Source organism: Staurois parvus, unplaced genomic scaffold, assembly GCF_062004578.1.
Source record: "Staurois parvus isolate SC_StPar_1 unplaced genomic scaffold, SC_StPar_1.0 ptg000333l, whole genome shotgun sequence".
In the NCBI taxonomy this organism is placed as follows: Eukaryota; Metazoa; Chordata; class Amphibia; order Anura; family Ranidae; genus Staurois; species Staurois parvus.
In genome coordinates, this window is record NW_028318129.1 from 725808 (window position 1) to 744502 (window position 18695).

Genomic DNA, 18695 nt, shown 5'->3' on the forward strand with positions numbered 1-18695 from the left:
GCAAAGCAAGGGGCCAAGCTCGCTTGCCAGCCAGACCTCTCGGGGCGCCGCACATCGCTCCCGCCTCCCTGCCCCTGACCCAAACCAAGGCTAGGGACCCTGCTGGCACCGGGGCCTACAAACGCCAGTTCCTTGCGCTCCGGCCCTCGCTCTTTTTCACCGCCCCAGTGGCCGGCTCCCCCTTGCGCACACCACAGGGCCCTGACGCTCAGGCCCCTGCCTCCAGCAGCGGGCCCAGCGCTCTAACCGCCTCAGGGCGCAGGTATCGTGGCCTTCGGCGGCTCTGTTGCTTCTGGCTGGCTTGGGGGGCCGGCGCGCTTGCCTTCCCCGCTGCTGTCCCCCGGCCTGGGGAGCGCAGCGGAATGTGTCGGCGCAAGGCGACTGGAGAGCAGGCGTGAGAGCGCCAAAGCGGCTGAGGAGAGCGCTGGCAAAGGGCTGGGCCGTGGAGCCTAAGCGGGATGCAGGACGGGGCTAGCTGGCTGGGGGGTGGCGTCTGAGCGTTGCTCCGCTGCCGGAGGGGACTGGATGCGTGGCCAGCTCCTGAGGGACACAGAGAAGAAAGCCAGCGTGTTTTGAAAAGAGTGGGCCGCAAAAGGGAAGCGGGCTCACAAAAGCCTAGGCTGGCCTGAGGACTTTGGGGGAGCTACAGTGAAGGAAAGGAGTATTTCACCCCCTGCTGATTTTGAATCTTTGCCCGCTCACAAACAAATGATCGATCGGTCTAAAAATCCAATGCTAGGTGTATTGACTGAGAGACAGACTAGCAAGAAAACATTCAAAAGCACTGCATGTCTAACCAATGATGCGCTGATTCGCATGTTCCTGAGGGAAAGAAGTATTCCATCCCCTATCATTCAGCAGCATTTCTGGCTCCCAGGTGTCTTTCACACAGGTAACAAGCTGAGATTAGAAGCAGCCTCTTAAAGGGAGAGATGCTAATCTCATTTTCTTACCTGTATAAAAGACACCTGTCCACAGGAGCAATCAAACCATCAGATTCCAAACCCTCCACCACGGCAAAGACCAAAGAGCTGTCCAGGGATGTCAGCAACAGGATCGAAGACCTACACAAGGCTGGACTGGGCTACCAAACTATGGCCAAGCAGCTTAGTGAGAAGGTGACAACAGTCGGTGCAATCATTCGCAAATGGAAGAAACACAAAGCAACTGTCAGTCTCCCTAGGACCGGTGCACCGAGCAAGATCTCCCCTCGTGGAGTGTCAATGATCATGACAACAGTGAGGCATCATCCCAGAACTACGAGTGAGGATCTTGTCAATGATCTCCGGCCAGCTGGGACCGCAGTCACCAAGAGAACAATGGGTAACACACTACGCCGACGAGGATTGAAATCCCGCAGTGCCCACAAGGTCACTCTGCTCAAGAGAGCACATGTCCAGGCCCGTCTGAAGTTTGCCACTGAACATCTGAATGAGGCAGAGCAGGACTGGTTGAAAGTGTCCTGGTCAGATGAGACCACCAAAATGGAGCTCTTTGGCATCAACTCAACTCGCCGCGTTTGGAGGAGGAGGAGGAGGACGAGGAATGCTGCCTATGACCCCAAGAACACCATCCCAACTGTCAAACATGGCGGTGGAAATATGCTGCTTTGGGGGTGTTTTTCTGCTAAGGGGACAGGACAACTGCACCGCATCAAGGGGACCATGGACGGGGCAACAGAGCGGCAAATCTTGGGCGAGAACCTTCTCCCCTCAGCCAGGGCATTGAAAATGAATGGCGGGTGGCTGTTCCAGCATGACAAGGAGCCAAAACACGCGGCCAAGGCAACAAAGCAGCGGCTGGAGAAGAAGCACGTTAAGCTCCTGGAGTGGCCTAGCCAGTCTCCAGACCTTCATCCGGCTGACAATATCTCTGTGGAGGGAGCTGAAAGTTGGAGTTGCCAAACGTCAGCCGCCAAACCTTCATGATTTGGAGAGGATCTGCCATGAGGAGTGGGCCAAAATCCCTCCTGAGATGTGTGCAAAGCTGGTGGCCAACTCCAGGTAACGCCTGACCTCTGGGATTGCCAAGAAGGGATTTGCCAGCAAGCACTAAGCCCTGTTTCGTGAAGGGGGTGAGATACCTGTGTTCCCTGGTGAAGCTGCAAATGAGCGCCTGATTTGTTAGCCATGCATTTCTTGTGAGTTTTTTCTTGCTCTTCTGTCTGTGAGTGTTCCGATGCAGCAGCTAGCATTGTATTTTGAGAGGGCTGATTTGTTTGTGAGTGGGCCGAGCTGGCAAACGAGCAGGGGATGAAAAGGTTGTTTGCTTGAGTGCAGGTGTGCAGCAGGAGGGCTTGGAGAGCGGGGAGGTAAAAGTGAATGTGAAAGAGCCATGGAGGAGGAGAGTGACCCCTGCTGGAGGAAAAGCAAAAGCCTACAGCACCTGGTATTCCCAGGCGGTCTCCCATCCAAGTACTAACCAGGCCCGACCCTGCTTAGCTTCCGAGATCAGACGAGATCGGGCGCGTTCAGGGTGGTGTGGCCGTAGGCAGTACTCAGGCTCTCCTTCAAGCCTCTTCTACTTGTCACGGGCAGCCTGGCCTCCGCCTTTCCTCGGCTCTACTACCCAGGACAAGCCGCCTGCAGCTAATGCTGTTTCCTTTTCACCCACCGGCACAACTGACACACACCGCCCCGTCTCTCCTCTCTCACTCACTCTCCTCAAACCCCTGCCTCCCTCCCGCTGCTTTGCTCCCTCTTTAACCTCTTCCTGACCGCACCTCCTCACGCACAAGCACACCACACCAGCCTGGCCTCAACTGCTCCTCCTTCTCCTTCCCGCCTTCCCCTGGCCTGACTTCAAGCCTTTGGCTCGCAGGGCTGAGCAGCACACCAGCCGCAGGGAGCAAGCTTTGGACACAGCATCCGCAAAGCGCACCGCAAAGCAAGGGGCCAAGCTCGCTTGCCAGCCAGACCTCTCGGGGCGCCGCACAGCGCTCCCGCCTCCCTGCCCCTGACCCAAACCAAGGCTAGGGACCCTGCTGGCACCGGGGCCTACAAACGCCAGTTCCTTGCGCTCCGGCCCTCGCTCTTTTTCACCGCCCCAGTGGCCGGCTCCCCCTTGCGCACACCACAGGGCCCTGACGCTCAGGCCCCTGCCTCCAGCAGCGGGCCCAGCGCTCTAACCGCCTCAGGGCGCAGGTATCGTGGCCTTCGGCGGCTCTGTTGCTTCTGGCTGGCTTGGGGGGCCGGCGCGCTTGCCTTCCCCGCTGCTGTCCCCCGGCCTGGGGAGCGCAGCGGAATGTGTCGGCGCAAGGCGACTGGAGAGCAGGCGTGAGAGCGCCAAAGCGGCTGAGGAGAGCGCTGGCAAAGGGCTGGGCCGTGGAGCCTAAGCGGGATGCAGGACGGGGCTAGCTGGCTGGGGGGTGGCGTCTGAGCGTTGCTCCGCTGCCGGAGGGGACTGGATGCGTGGCCAGCTCCTGAGGGACACAGAGAAGAAAGCCAGCGTGTTTTGAAAAGAGCGGGCCGCAAAAGGGAAGCGGGCTCACAAAAGCCTAGGCTGGCCTGAGGACTTTGGGGGAGCTACAGTGAAGGAAAGGAGTATTTCACCCCCTGCTGATTTTGAATCTTTGCCCGCTCACAAACAAATGATCGATCGGTCTAAAAATCCAATGCTAGGTGTATTGACTGAGAGACAGACTAGCAAGAAAACATTCAAAAGCACTGCATGTCTAACCAATGATGCACTGATTCGCATGTTCCTGAGGGAAAGAAGTATTCCATCCCCTATCATTCAGCAGCATTTCTGGCTCCCAGGTGTCTTTCACACAGGTAACAAGCTGAGATTAGAAGCAGCCTCTTAAAGGGAGAGATGCTAATCTCATTTTCTTACCTGTATAAAAGACACCTGTCCACAGGAGCAATCAAACCATCAGATTCCAAACCCTCCACCACGGCAAAGACCAAAGAGCTGTCCAGGGATGTCAGCAACAGGATCGAAGACCTACACAAGGCTGGACTGGGCTACCAAACTATGGCCAAGCAGCTTAGTGAGAAGGTGACAACAGTCGGTGCAATCATTCGCAAATGGAAGAAACACAAAGCAACTGTCAGTCTCCCTAGGACCGGTGCACCGAGCAAGATCTCCCCTCGTGGAGTGTCAATGATCATGACAACAGTGAGGCATCATCCCAGAACTACGAGTGAGGATCTTGTCAATGATCTCCGGCCAGCTGGGACCGCAGTCACCAAGAGAACAATGGGTAACACACTACGCCGACGAGGATTGAAATCCCGCAGTGCCCGCAAGGTCCCTCTGCTCAAGAGAGCACATGTCCAGGCCCGTCTGAAGTTTGCCACTGAACATCTGAATGAGGCAGAGCAGGACTGGTTGAAAGTGTCCTGGTCAAATGAGACCACCAAAATGGAGCTCTTTGGCATCAACTCAACTCGCCGCGTTTGGAGGAGGAGGAGGAGGACGAGGAATGCTGCCTATGACCCCAAGAACACCATCCCAACTGTCAAACATGGCGGTGGAAATATGCTGCTTTGGGGGTGTTTTTCTGCTAAGGGGACAGGACAACTGCACCGCATCAAGGGGACCATGGACGGGGCAACAGAGCGGCAAATCTTGGGCGAGAACCTTCTCCCCTCAGCCAGGGCATTGAAAATGAATGGCGGGTGGCTGTTCCAGCATGACAAGGAGCCAAAACACGCGGCCAAGGCAACAAAGCAGCGGCTGGAGAAGAAGCACGTTAAGCTCCTGGAGTGGCCTAGCCAGTCTCCAGACCTTCATCCGGCTGACAATATCTCTGTGGAGGGAGCTGAAAGTTGGAGTTGCCAAACGTCAGCCGCCAAACCTTCATGATTTGGAGAGGATCTGCCAAGAGGAGTGGGCCAAAATCCCTCCTGAGATGTGTGCAAAGCTGGTGGCCAACTCCAGGTAACGCCTGACCTCTGGGATTGCCAAGAAGGGATTTGCCAGCAAGCACTAAGCCCTGTTTGGTGAAGGGGGTGAGATACCTGTGTTCCCTGGTGAAGCTGCAAATGAGCGCCTGATTTGTTAGCCATGCATTTCTTGTGAGTTTTTTCTTGCTCTTCTGTCTGTGAGTGTTCCGATGCAGCAGCTAGCATTGTATTTTGAGAGGGCTGATTTGTTTGTGAGTGGGCCGAGCTGGCAAACGAGCAGGGGATGAAAAGGTTGTTTGCTTGAGTGCAGGTGTGCAGCAGGAGGGCTTGGAGAGCGGGGAGGTAAAAGCGAATGTGAAAGAGCCATGGAGGAGAGTGACCCCTGCTGGAGGAAAAGCAAAAGCCTACAGCACCTGGTATTCCCAGGCGGTCTCCCATCCAAGTACTAACCAGGCCCGACCCTGCTTAGCTTCCGAGATCAGACGAGATCGGGCGTGTTCAGGGTGGTGTGGCCGTAGGCAGTACTCAGGCTCTCCTTCAAGCCTCTTCTACTTGTCACGGGCAGCCTGGCCTCCGCCTTTCCTCGGCTCTACTACCCAGGACAAGCCGCCTGCTGCTACTGCTGTTTCCTTTTCACCCACCGGCACAACTGACACACACCGCCCCGTCTCTCCTCTCTCACTCACTCTCCTCAAACCCCTGCCTCCCTCCCGCTGCTTTGCTCCCTCTTTAACCTCTTCCTGACCGCACCTCCTCACGCACAAGCACACCACACCAGCCTGGCCTCAACCGCTCCTCCTTCTCCTTCCCGCCTTCCCCTGGCCTGACTTCAAGCCTTTGGCTCGCAGGGCTGAGCAGCACACCAGCCGCAGGGAGCAAGCTTTGGACACAGCATCCGCAAAGCGCACCGCAAAGCAAGGGGCCAAGCTCGCTTGCCAGCCAGACCTCTCGGGGCGCCGCACAGCGCTCCCGCCTCCCTGCCCCTGACCCAAACCAAGGCTAGGGACCCTGCTGGCACCGGGGCCTACAAACGCCAGTTCCTTGCGCTCCGGCCCTCGCTCTTTTTCACCGCCCCAGTGGCCGGCTCCCCCTTGCGCACACCACAGGGCCCTGACGCTCAGGCCCCTGCCTCCAGCAGCGGGCCCAGCGCTCTAACCGCCTCAGGGCGCAGGTATCGTGGCCTTCGGCGGCTCTGTTGCTTCTGGCTGGCTTGGGGGGCCGGCGCGCTTGCCTTCCCCGCTGCTGTCCCCCGGCCTGGGGAGCGCAGCGGAATGTGTCGGCGCAAGGCGACTGGAGAGCAGGCGTGAGAGCGCCAAAGCGGCTGAGGAGAGCGCTGGCAAAGGGCTGGGCCGTGGAGCCTAAGCGGGATGCAGGACGGGGCTAGCTGGCTGGGGGGTGGCGTCTGAGCGTTGCTCCGCTGCCGGAGGGGACTGGATGCGTGGCCAGCTCCTGAGGGACACAGAGAAGAAAGCCAGCGTGTTTTGAAAAGAGTGGGCCGCAAAAGGGAAGCGGGCTCACAAAAGCCTAGGCTGGCCTGAGGACTTTGGGGGAGCTACAGTGAAGGAAAGGAGTATTTCACCCCCTGCTGATTTTGAATCTTTGCCCGCTCACAAACAAATGATCGATCGGTCTAAAAATCCAATGCTAGGTGTATTGACTGAGAGACAGACTAGCAAGAAAACATTCAAAAGCACTGCATGTCTAACCAATGATGCGCTGATTCGCATGTTCCTGAGGGAAAGAAGTATTCCATCCCCTATCATTCAGCAGCATTTCTGGCTCCCAGGTGTCTTTCACACAGGTAACAAGCTGAGATTAGAAGCAGCCTCTTAAAGGGAGAGATGCTAATCTCATTTTCTTACCTGTATAAAAGACACCTGTCCACAGGAGCAATCAAACCATCAGATTCCAAACCCTCCACCACGGCAAAGACCAAAGAGCTGTCCAGGGATGTCAGCAACAGGATCGAAGACCTACACAAGGCTGGACTGGGCTACCAAACTATGGCCAAGCAGCTTAGTGAGAAGGTGACAACAGTCGGTGCAATCATTCGCAAATGGAAGAAACACAAAGCAACTGTCAGTCTCCCTAGGACCGGTGCACCGAGCAAGATCTCCCCTCGTGGAGTGTCAATGATCATGACAACAGTGAGGCATCATCCCAGAACTACGAGTGAGGATCTTGTCAATGATCTCCGGCCAGCTGGGACCGCAGTCACCAAGAGAACAATGGGTAACACACTACGCCGACGAGGATTGAAATCCCGCAGTGCCCACAAGGTCACTCTGCTCAAGAGAGCACATGTCCAGGCCCGTCTGAAGTTTGCCACTGAACATCTGAATGAGGCAGAGCAGGACTGGTTGAAAGTGTCCTGGTCAGATGAGACCACCAAAATGGAGCTCTTTGGCATCAACTCAACTCGCCGCGTTTGGAGGAGGAGGAGGAGGACGAGGAATGCTGCCTATGACCCCAAGAACACCATCCCAACTGTCAAACATGGCGGTGGAAATATGCTGCTTTGGGGGTGTTTTTCTGCTAAGGGGACAGGACAACTGCACCGCATCAAGGGGACCATGGACGGGGCAACAGAGCGGCAAATCTTGGGCGAGAACCTTCTCCCCTCAGCCAGGGCATTGAAAATGAATGGCGGGTGGCTGTTCCAGCATGACAAGGAGCCAAAACACGCGGCCAAGGCAACAAAGCAGCGGCTGGAGAAGAAGCACGTTAAGCTCCTGGAGTGGCCTAGCCAGTCTCCAGACCTTCATCCGGCTGACAATATCTCTGTGGAGGGAGCTGAAAGTTGGAGTTGCCAAACGTCAGCCGCCAAACCTTCATGATTTGGAGAGGATCTGCCAAGAGGAGTGGGCCAAAATCCCTCCTGAGATGTGTGCAAAGCTGGTGGCCAACTCCAGGTAACGCCTGACCTCTGGGATTGCCAAGAAGGGATTTGCCAGCAAGCACTAAGCCCTGTTTGGTGAAGGGGGTGAGATACCTGTGTTCCCTGGTGAAGCTGCAAATGAGCGCCTGATTTGTTAGCCATGCATTTCTTGTGAGTTTTTTCTTGCTCTTCTGTCTGTGAGTGTTCCGATGCAGCAGCTAGCATTGTATTTTGAGAGGGCTGATTTGTTTGTGAGTGGGCCGAGCTGGCAAACGAGCAGGGGATGAAAAGGTTGTTTGCTTGAGTGCAGGTGTGCAGCAGGAGGGCTTGGAGAGCGGGGAGGTAAAAGCGAATGTGAAAGAGCCATGGAGGAGAGTGACCCCTGCTGGAGGAAAAGCAAAAGCCTACAGCACCTGGTATTCCCAGGCGGTCTCCCATCCAAGTACTAACCAGGCCCGACCCTGCTTAGCTTCCGAGATCAGACGAGATCGGGCGTGTTCAGGGTGGTGTGGCCGTAGGCAGTACTCAGGCTCTCCTTCAAGCCTCTTCTACTTGTCACGGGCAGCCTGGCCTCCGCCTTTCCTCGGCTCTACTACCCAGGACAAGCCGCCTGCTGCTACTGCTGTTTCCTTTTCACCCACCGGCACAACTGACACACACCGCCCCGTCTCTCCTCTCTCACTCACTCTCCTCAAACCCCTGCCTCCCTCCCGCTGCTTTGCTCCCTCTTTAACCTCTTCCTGACCGCACCTCCTCACGCACAAGCACACCACACCAGCCTGGCCTCAACCGCTCCTCCTTCTCCTTCCCGCCTTCCCCTGGCCTGACTTCAAGCCTTTGGCTCGCAGGGCTGAGCAGCACACCAGCCGCAGGGAGCAAGCTTTGGACACAGCATCCGCAAAGCGCACCGCAAAGCAAGGGGCCAAGCTCGCTTGCCAGCCAGACCTCTCGGGGCGCCGCACAGCGCTCCCGCCTCCCTGCCCCTGACCCAAACCAAGGCTAGGGACCCTGCTGGCACCGGGGCCTACAAACGCCAGTTCCTTGCGCTCCGGCCCTCGCTCTTTTTCACCGCCCCAGTGGCCGGCTCCCCCTTGCGCACACCACAGGGCCCTGACGCTCAGGCCCCTGCCTCCAGCAGCGGGCCCAGCGCTCTAACCGCCTCAGGGCGCAGGTATCGTGGCCTTCGGCGGCTCTGTTGCTTCTGGCTGGCTTGGGGGGCCGGCGCGCTTGCCTTCCCCGCTGCTGTCCCCCGGCCTGGGGAGCGCAGCGGAATGTGTCGGCGCAAGGCGACTGGAGAGCAGGCGTGAGAGCGCCAAAGCGGCTGAGGAGAGCGCTGGCAAAGGGCTGGGCCGTGGAGCCTAAGCGGGATGCAGGACGGGGCTAGCTGGCTGGGGGGTGGCGTCTGAGCGTTGCTCCGCTGCCGGAGGGGACTGGATGCGTGGCCAGCTCCTGAGGGACACAGAGAAGAAAGCCAGCGTGTTTTGAAAAGAGTGGGCCGCAAAAGGGAAGCGGGCTCACAAAAGCCTAGGCTGGCCTGAGGACTTTGGGGGAGCTACAGTGAAGGAAAGGAGTATTTCACCCCCTGCTGATTTTGAATCTTTGCCCGCTCACAAACAAATGATCGATCGGTCTAAAAATCCAATGCTAGGTGTATTGACTGAGAGACAGACTAGCAAGAAAACATTCAAAAGCACTGCATGTCTAACCAATGATGCGCTGATTCGCATGTTCCTGAGGGAAAGAAGTATTCCATCCCCTATCATTCAGCAGCATTTCTGGCTCCCAGGTGTCTTTCACACAGGTAACAAGCTGAGATTAGAAGCAGCCTCTTAAAGGGAGAGATGCTAATCTCATTTTCTTACCTGTATAAAAGACACCTGTCCACAGGAGCAATCAAACCATCAGATTCCAAACCCTCCACCACGGCAAAGACCAAAGAGCTGTCCAGGGATGTCAGCAACAGGATCGAAGACCTACACAAGGCTGGACTGGGCTACCAAACTATGGCCAAGCAGCTTAGTGAGAAGGTGACAACAGTCGGTGCAATCATTCGCAAATGGAAGAAACACAAAGCAACTGTCAGTCTCCCTAGGACCGGTGCACCGAGCAAGATCTCCCCTCGTGGAGTGTCAATGATCATGACAACAGTGAGACATCATCCCAGAACTACGAGTGAGGATCTTGTCAATGATCTCCGGCCAGCTGGGACCGCAGTCACCAAGAGAACAATGGGTAACACACTACGCCGACGAGGATTGAAATCCCGCAGTGCCCGCAAGGTCCCTCTGCTCAAGAGAGCACATGTCCAGGCCCGTCTGAAGTTTGCCACTGAACATCTGAATGAGGCAGAGCAGGACTGGTTGAAAGTGTCCTGGTCAGATGAGACCACCAAAATGGAGCTCTTTGGCATCAACTCAACTCGCCGCGTTTGGAGGAGGAGGAGGAGGACGAGGAATGCTGCCTATGACCCCAAGAACACCATCCCAACTGTCAAACATGGCGGTGGAAATATGCTGCTTTGGGGGTGTTTTTCTGCTAAGGGGACAGGACAACTGCACCGCATCAAGGGGACCATGGACGGGGCAACGGAGCGGCAAATCTTGGGCGAGAACCTTCTCCCCTCAGCCAGGGCATTGAAAATGAATGGCGGGTGGCTGTTCCAGCATGACAAGGAGCCAAAACACGCGGCCAAGGCAACAAAGCAGCGGCTGGAGAAGAAGCACGTTAAGCTCCTGGAGTGGCCTAGCCAGTCTCCAGACCTTCATCCGGCTGACAATATCTCTGTGGAGGGAGCTGAAAGTTGGAGTTGCCAAACGTCAGCCGCCAAACCTTCATGATTTGGAGAGGATCTGCCAAGAGGAGTGGGCCAAAATCCCTCCTGAGATGTGTGCAAAGCTGGTGGCCAACTCCAGGTAACGCCTGACCTCTGGGATTGCCAAGAAGGGATTTGCCAGCAAGCACTAAGCCCTGTTTGGTGAAGGGGGTGAGATACCTGTGTTCCCTGGTGAAGCTGCAAATGAGCGCCTGATTTGTTAGCCATGCATTTCTTGTGAGTTTTTTCTTGCTCTTCTGTCTGTGAGTGTTCCGATGCAGCAGCTAGCATTGTATTTTGAGAGGGCTGATTTGTTTGTGAGTGGGCCGAGCTGGCAAACGAGCAGGGGATGAAAAGGTTGTTTGCTTGAGTGCAGGTGTGCAGCAGGAGGGCTTGGAGAGCGGGGAGGTAAAAGCGAATGTGAAAGAGCCATGGAGGAGAGTGACCCCTGCTGGAGGAAAAGCAAAAGCCTACAGCACCTGGTATTCCCAGGCGGTCTCCCATCCAAGTACTAACCAGGCCCGACCCTGCTTAGCTTCCGAGATCAGACGAGATCGGGCGTGTTCAGGGTGGTGTGGCCGTAGGCAGTACTCAGGCTCTCCTTCAAGCCTCTTCTACTTGTCACGGGCAGCCTGGCCTCCGCCTTTCCTCGGCTCTACTACCCAGGACAAGCCGCCTGCTGCTACTGCTGTTTCCTTTTCACCCACCGGCACAACTGACACACACCGCCCCGTCTCTCCTCTCTCACTCACTCTCCTCAAACCCCTGCCTCCCTCCCGCTGCTTTGCTCCCTCTTTAACCTCTTCCTGACCGCACCTCCTCACGCACAAGCACACCACACCAGCCTGGCCTCAACCGCTCCTCCTTCTCCTTCCCGCCTTCCCCTGGCCTGACTTCAAGCCTTTGGCTCGCAGGGCTGAGCAGCACACCAGCCGCAGGGAGCAAGCTTTGGACACAGCATCCGCAAAGCGCACCGCAAAGCAAGGGGCCAAGCTCGCTTGCCAGCCAGACCTCTCGGGGCGCCGCACAGCGCTCCCGCCTCCCTGCCCCTGACCCAAACCAAGGCTAGGGACCCTGCTGGCACCGGGGCCTACAAACGCCAGTTCCTTGCGCTCCGGCCCTCGCTCTTTTTCACCGCCCCAGTGGCCGGCTCCCCCTTGCGCACACCACAGGGCCCTGACGCTCAGGCCCCTGCCTCCAGCAGCGGGCCCAGCGCTCTAACCGCCTCAGGGCGCAGGTATCGTGGCCTTCGGCGGCTCTGTTGCTTCTGGCTGGCTTGGGGGGCCGGCGCGCTTGCCTTCCCCGCTGCTGTCCCCCGGCCTGGGGAGCGCAGCGGAATGTGTCGGCGCAAGGCGTCTGGAGAGCAGGCGTGAGAGCGCCAAAGCGGCTGAGGAGAGCGCTGGCAAAGGGCTGGGCCGCGGAGCCTAAGCGGGATGCAGGACGGGGCTAGATGGCTGGGGCTGGCGTCTGAGCGTTGCTCCGCTGCCGGAGGGGGCTGGATGCGTGGCCAGCTCCTGAGGGACACAGAGAAGAAAGCCAGCGTGTTTTGAAAAGAGCGGCCCGCAAAAGGGAAGCGGGCTCAGAAAAGCCTAGGCTGGCCTGGGGACTTTGGGGGAGCTACAGTGAAGGAAAGGAGTATTTCACCCCCTGCTGATTTTGAATCTTTGCCCGCTCACAAACAAATGATCGATCGGTCTAAAAATCCAATGCTAGGTGTATTGACTGAGAGACAGACTAGCAAGAAAACATTCAAAAGAACTGCATGTCTAACCAATGATGCGCTGATTCGCATGTTCCTGAGGGAAATAGGTATTCCATCCCCTATCATTCAGCGGCATTTCTGGCTCCCAGGTGTCTTTCACACAGGTAACAAGCTGAGATTAGAAGCAGCCTCTTAAAGGGAGAGATGCTAATCTCATTTTCTGACCTGTATAAAAGACACCTGTCCACAGGAGCAATCAAACCATCAGATTCCAAACCCTCCACCACGGCAAAGACCAAAGAGCTGTCCAGGGATGTCAGGAACAGGATCGAAGACCTACACAAGGCTGGACTGGGCTACCAAACTATGGCCAAGCAGCTTGGTGAGAAGGTGACAACAGTCGGTGCAATCATTCGCAAATGGAAGAAACACAAAGCAACTGTCAGTCTCCCTAGGACCGGTGCCCCGTGCAAGATCTCCCCTCGTGGAGTGTCAATGATCATGACAACAGTGAGGCATCATCCCAGAACTACGAGTGAGGATCTTGTCAATCATCTCCGGCCAGCTGGGACCGCAGTCACCAAGAGAACAATGGGTAACACACTACGCCGACGAGGATTGAAATCCCGCAGTGCCCGCAAGGTCCCTCTGCTCAAGAGAGCACATGTCCAGGCCCGTCTGAAGTTTGCCACTGAACATCTGAATGAGGCAGAGCAGGACTGGTTGAAAGTGTCGTGGTCAGATGAGACGACCAACATGGAGCTCTTTGGCATCAACTCAACTCGCCGTGTTTGGAGGCGGAGGACGAGGAATGCTGCCTATGACCCCAAGAACACCATCCCAACTGTCAAACATGGTGGTGGAAATATGCTGCTTTGGGGGTGTTTTTCTGCTAAGGGGACAGGACAACTGCACCGCATCAAGGGGACCATGGACGGGGCAATGGAGCGGCAAATCTTGGGCAAGAACCTTCTCCCCTCAGCCAGGGCATTGAAAATGAATGGCGGGTGGCTGTTCCAGCATGACAAGGAGCCAAAACACGCGGCCAAGGCAACAAAGCAGCGGCTGGAGAAGAAGCACGTTAAGCTCCTGGAGTGGCCTAGCCAGTCTCCAGACCTTCATCCGGCTGACAATATCTCTGTGGAGGGAGCTGAAAGTTGGAGTTGCCAAACGTCAGCCGCCAAACCTTCATGATTTGGAGAGGATCTGCCAAGAGGAGTGGGCCAAAATCCCTCCTGAGATGTGTGCAAAGCTGGTGGCCAACTCCAGGTAACGCCTGACCTCTGGGATTGCCAAGAAGGGATTTGCCAGCAAGCACTAAGCCCTGTTTTGTGAAGGGGATGAGATACCTGTGTTCCCTGGTGAACCTGCAAATGAGCGCCTGATTTGTTAGCCATGCATTTCTTGTGAGTTTTTTTCTTGCTCTTCTGTCTGTGAGTGTTCCAATGCAGCTAGCATTGTATTTTGAGAGGGCTGATTTGTTTGTGAGTGGGCCGAGCTGGCAAATGAGCAGGGGATGAAAAGGTTGTTTCCTTGAGTGCAGGTGTGCAGCAGGAGGGCTTGGAGAGCGGGGAGGTAAAGGTGAATGTGAAAGAGCCATGGAGGAGAGTGACCCCTGCTGGAGGAAAAGCAAAAGCCTACAGCACCTGGTATTCCCAGGCGGTCTCCCATCCAAGTACTAACCAGGCCCGACCCTGCTTAGCTTCCGAGATCAGACGAGATCGGGCGCGTTCAGGGTGGTGTGGCCGTAGGCAGTACTCAGGCTCTCCTTCAAGCCTCTTCTACTTGTCACGGGCAGCCTGGCCTCCGCCTTTCCTCGGCTCTACTACCCAGGACAAGCCGCCTGCTGCTGCTGCTGCTGCTGCTGCTATTTCCTTCTCACCCACCGGCACAACTGACACACCGCCCCGTCCCTCCTCTCTCACTCACTCTCCTCAAACCCCTGCCTCCCCCCCGCTGCTTTGCTCCCTCTTTAACCTCTTCCTGACCGCACCTCCTCAGGCACAAGCACACCACGCCAGCCTGGCCTCAACCGCTCCTCCTTCTCCTTCCCGCCTTCCCCTGGCCTGACTTCAAGCCTTTGGCTCGCAGGGCTGAGCACCACACCAGCCGCGGGGAGCAAGCTTTGGACACAGCAGCCGCAAAGAGCACCGCAAAGCAAGGGGCCTACGCTCGCTTGCCAGCCAGACCTCTCGGGGCGCCGGACAGCGCTCCCGCCTCCCTGCCCCTGACCCAAACCAAGGCTAGGGACCCTGCTGGCACCGGGGCCTACAAACGCCAGTTCCTTGCGCTCCGGCCCTCGCTCTTTTTCACCTCCCCAGTGGCCGGCTCCCCCTTGCGCACACCACAGGGCCCTGACGCACAGGCCCCTGCCTCCAGCAGCGGGCCCGGCGCTCTAACCGCCTCAGGGCGCAGGTATCGTGGCCTTCGGCGGCTCTGTTGCTTCTGGCTGGCTTGGGGGGGCGGCGCGCGTGCCTTCCCCGCTGCTGTCCCCCGGCCTGGGGAGCGCAGCGGAATGTGTCGGCGCAAGGCGACTGGAGAGCAGGCGTGAGAGCGCCAAAGCGGCTGAGGAGAGCGCTGGCAAAGGGCTGGGCCGCGGAGCCTAAGCGGGATGCAGGACGGGGCTAGCTGGCTGGGGCTGGCGTCTGAGCGTTGCTCCGCTGCCGGAGGGGGCTGGATGCGTGGCCAGCTCCTGAGGGACACAGAGAAGAAAGCCAGCGTGTTTTGAAAAGAGCGGCCCGCAAAAGGGAAGCGGGCTCAGAAAAGCCTAGGCTGGCCTGGGGACTTTGGGGGAGCTACAGTGAAGGAAAGGAGTATTTCACCCCCTGCTGATTTTGAATCTTTGCCCGCTCACAAACAAATGATCGATCGGTCTAAAAATCCAATGCTAGGTGTATTGACTGAGAGACAGACTAGCAAGAAAACATTCAAAAGAACTGCATGTCTAACCAATGATGCGCTGATTCGCATGTTCCTGAGGGAAATAGGTATTCCATCCCCTATCATTCAGCGGCATTTCTGGCTCCCAGGTGTCTTTCACACAGGTAACAAGCTGAGATTAGAAGCAGCCTCTTAAAGGGAGAGATGCTAATCTCATTTTCTGACCTGTATAAAAGACACCTGTCCACAGGAGCAATCAAACCATCAGATTCCAAACCCTCCACCACGGCAAAGACCAAAGAGCTGTCCAGGGATGTCAGGAACAGGATCGAAGACCTACACAAGGCTGGACTGGGCTACCAAACTATGGCCAAGCAGCTTGGTGAGAAGGTGACAACAGTCGGTGCAATCATTCGCAAATGGAAGAAACACAAAGCAACTGTCAGTCTCCCTAGGACCGGTGCCCCGTGCAAGATCTCCCCTCGTGGAGTGTCAATGATCATGACAACAGTGAGGCATCATCCCAGAACTACGAGTGAGGATCTTGTCAATCATCTCCGGCCAGCTGGGACCGCAGTCACCAAGAGAACAATGGGTAACACACTACGCCGACGAGGATTGAAATCCCGCAGTGCCCGCAAGGTCCCTCTGCTCAAGAGAGCACATGTCCAGGCCCGTCTGAAGTTTGCCACTGAACATCTGAATGAGGCAGAGCAGGACTGGTTGAAAGTGTCGTGGTCAGATGAGACGACCAACATGGAGCTCTTTGGCATCAACTCAACTCGCCGTGTTTGGAGGCAGAGGACGAGGAATGCTGCCTATGACCCCAAGAACACCATCCCAACTGTCAAACATGGTGGTGGAAATATGCTGCTTTGGGGGTGTTTTTCTGCTAAGGGGACAGGACAACTGCACCGCATCAAGGGGACCATGGACGGGGCAATGGAGCGGCAAATCTTGGGCAAGAACCTTCTCCCCTCAGCCAGGGCATTGAAAATGAATGGCGGGTGGCTGTTCCAGCATGACAAGGAGCCAAAACACGCGGCCAAGGCAACAAAGCAGCGGCTGGAGAAGAAGCACGTTAAGCTCCTGGAGTGGCCTAGCCAGTCTCCAGACCTTCATCCGGCTGACAATATCTCTGTGGAGGGAGCTGAAAGTTGGAGTTGCCAAACGTCAGCCGCCAAACCTTCATGATTTGGAGAGGATCTGCCAAGAGGAGTGGGCCAAAATCCCTCCTGAGATGTGTGCAAAGCTGGTGGCCAACTCCAGGTAACGCCTGACCTCTGGGATTGCCAAGAAGGGATTTGCCAGCAAGCACTAAGCCCTGTTTTGTGAAGGGGATGAGATACCTGTGTTCCCTGGTGAACCTGCAAATGAGCGCCTGATTTGTTAGCCATGCATTTCTTGTGAGTTTTTTTCTTGCTCTTCTGTCTGTGAGTGTTCCAATGCAGCTAGCATTGTATTTTGAGAGGGCTGATTTGTTTGTGAGTGGGCCGAGCTGGCAAATGAGCAGGGGATGAAAAGGTTGTTTCCTTGAGTGCAGGTGTGCAGCAGGAGGGCTTGGAGAGCGGGGAGGTAAAAGTGAATGTGAAAGAGCCATGGAGGAGAGTGACCCCTGCTGGAGGAAAAGCAAAAGCCTACAGCACCTGGTATTCCCAGGCGGGATCCCATCCAAGTACTAACCAGGCCCGACCCTGCTTAGCTTCCGAGATCAGACGAGATCGGGCGCGTTCAGGGTGGTGTGGCCGTAGGCAGTACTCAGGCTCTCCTTCAAGCCTCTTCTACTTGTCACGGGCAGCCTGGCCTCCGCCTTTCCTCGGCTCTACTACCCAGGACAAGCCGCCTGCTGCTGCTGCTGCTGCTGCTGCTGCTGCTGCTGCTGCTGCTGCTACTGTTTCCTTCTCACCCACCGGCACAACTGACACACCGCCCCGTCTCTCCTCTCTCACTCACTCTCCTCAAACCCCTGCCTCCCCCCCCGTTGCTTTGCTCCCTCTTTAACCTCTTCCTGACCGCACCTCCTCAGGCACAAGCACACCACGCCAGCCTGGCCTCAACCGCTCCTCCTTCTCCTTCCCGCCTTCCCCTGGCCTGACTTCAAGCCTTTGGCTCGCAGGGCTGAGCACCACACCAGCCGCGGGGAGCAAGCTTTGGACACAGCAGCCGCAAAGAGCACCGCAAAGCAAGGGGCCTACGCTCGCTTGCCAGCCAGACCTCTCGGGGCGCCGGACAGCGCTCCCGCCTCCCTGCCCCTGACCCAAACCAAGGCTAGGGACCCTGCTGGCACCGGGGCCTACAAACGCCAGTTCCTTGCGCTCCGGCCCTCGCTCTTTTTCACCGCCCCAGTGGCCGGCTCCCCCTTGCGCACACCACAGGGCCCTGACGCACAGGCCCCTGCCTCCAGCAGCGGGCCCGGCGCTCTAACCGCCTCAGGGCGCAGGTATCGTGGCCTTCGGCGGCTCTGTTGCTTCTGGCTGGCTTGGGGGGCCGGCGCGCGTGCCTTCCCCGCTGCTGTCCCCCGGCCTGGGGAGCGCAGCGGAATGTGTCGGCGCAAGGCGACTGGAGAGCAGGCGTGAGAGCGCCAAAGCGGCTGAGGAGAGCGCTGGCAAAGGGCTGGGCCGCGGAGCCTAAGCGGGATGCAGGACGGGGCTAGCTGGCTGGGGCTGGCGTCTGAGCGTTGCTCCGCTGCCGGAGGGGGCTGGATGCGTGGCCAGCTCCTGAGGGACACAGAGAAGAAAGCCAGCGTGTTTTGAAAAGAGCGGCCCGCAAAAGGGAAGCGGGCTCAGAAAAGCCTAGGCTGGCCTGGGGACTTTGGGGGAGCTACAGTGAAGGAAAGGAGTATTTCACCCCCTGCTGATTTTGAATCTTTGCCCGCTCACAAACAAATGATCGATCGGTCTAAAAATCCAATGCTAGGTGTATTGACTGAGAGACAGACTAGCAAGAAAACATTCAAAAGAACTGCATGTCTAACCAATGATGCGCTGATTCGCATGTTCCTGAGGGAAATAGGTATTCCATCCCCTATCATTCAGCGGCATTTCTGGCTCCCAGGTGTCTTTCACACAGGTAACAAGCTGAGATTAGAAGCAGCCTCTTAAAGGGAGAGATGCTAATCTCATTTTCTGACCTGTATAAAAGACACCTGTCCACAGGAGCAATCAAACCATCAGATTCCAAACCCTCCACCACGGCAAAGACCAAAGAGCTGTCCAGGGATGTCAGGAACAGGATCAAAGACCTACACAAGGCTGGACTGGGCTACCAAACTATGGCCAAGCAGCTTGGTGAGAAGGTGACAACAGTCGGTGCAATCATTCGCAAATGGAAGAAACACAAAGCAACTGTCAGTCTCCCTAGGACCGGTGCCCCGTGCAAGATCTCCCCTCGTGGAGTGTCAATGATCATGACAACAGTGAGGCATCATCCCAGAACTACGAGTGAGGATCTTGTCAATCATCTCCGGCCAGCTGGGACCGCAGTCACCAAGAGAACAATGGGTAACACACTACGCCGACGAGGATTGAAATCCCGCAGTGCCCGCAAGGTCCCTCTGCTCAAGAGAGCACATGT

The 18695-nt window shown here is 56.8% G+C and overlaps 6 non-coding genes across 6 annotated transcripts; all 6 read right to left on the reverse strand.

Moving 5' to 3' along the window:
* Window positions 1-2373: 2373 nt before the first annotated feature.
* On the reverse strand, window positions 2374-2492 carry LOC149457221 (5S ribosomal RNA). The gene has a single exon (XR_016313724.1). It is a non-coding gene; the product is annotated as a 5S ribosomal RNA (ribosomal RNA).
* A 2759-nt stretch (window positions 2493-5251) lies between these two features.
* On the reverse strand, window positions 5252-5370 carry LOC149457222 (5S ribosomal RNA). The gene has a single exon (XR_016313735.1). It is a non-coding gene; the product is annotated as a 5S ribosomal RNA (ribosomal RNA).
* A 2759-nt stretch (window positions 5371-8129) lies between these two features.
* LOC149457223 (5S ribosomal RNA) lies at window positions 8130-8248 on the reverse strand. Its single transcript, XR_016313736.1, has one exon. It is a non-coding gene; the product is annotated as a 5S ribosomal RNA (ribosomal RNA).
* Window positions 8249-11007: 2759 nt separating this feature from the next.
* On the reverse strand, window positions 11008-11126 carry LOC149457224 (5S ribosomal RNA). The gene has a single exon (XR_016313737.1). It is a non-coding gene; the product is annotated as a 5S ribosomal RNA (ribosomal RNA).
* Window positions 11127-13876: 2750 nt separating this feature from the next.
* LOC149457225 (5S ribosomal RNA) lies at window positions 13877-13995 on the reverse strand. The gene has a single exon (XR_016313725.1). It is a non-coding gene; the product is annotated as a 5S ribosomal RNA (ribosomal RNA).
* Window positions 13996-16756: 2761 nt separating this feature from the next.
* Window positions 16757-16875, reverse strand: LOC149457226 (5S ribosomal RNA). Its single transcript, XR_016313677.1, has one exon. It is a non-coding gene; the product is annotated as a 5S ribosomal RNA (ribosomal RNA).
* Between the last annotated feature and the right edge of the window lie 1820 nt (window positions 16876-18695).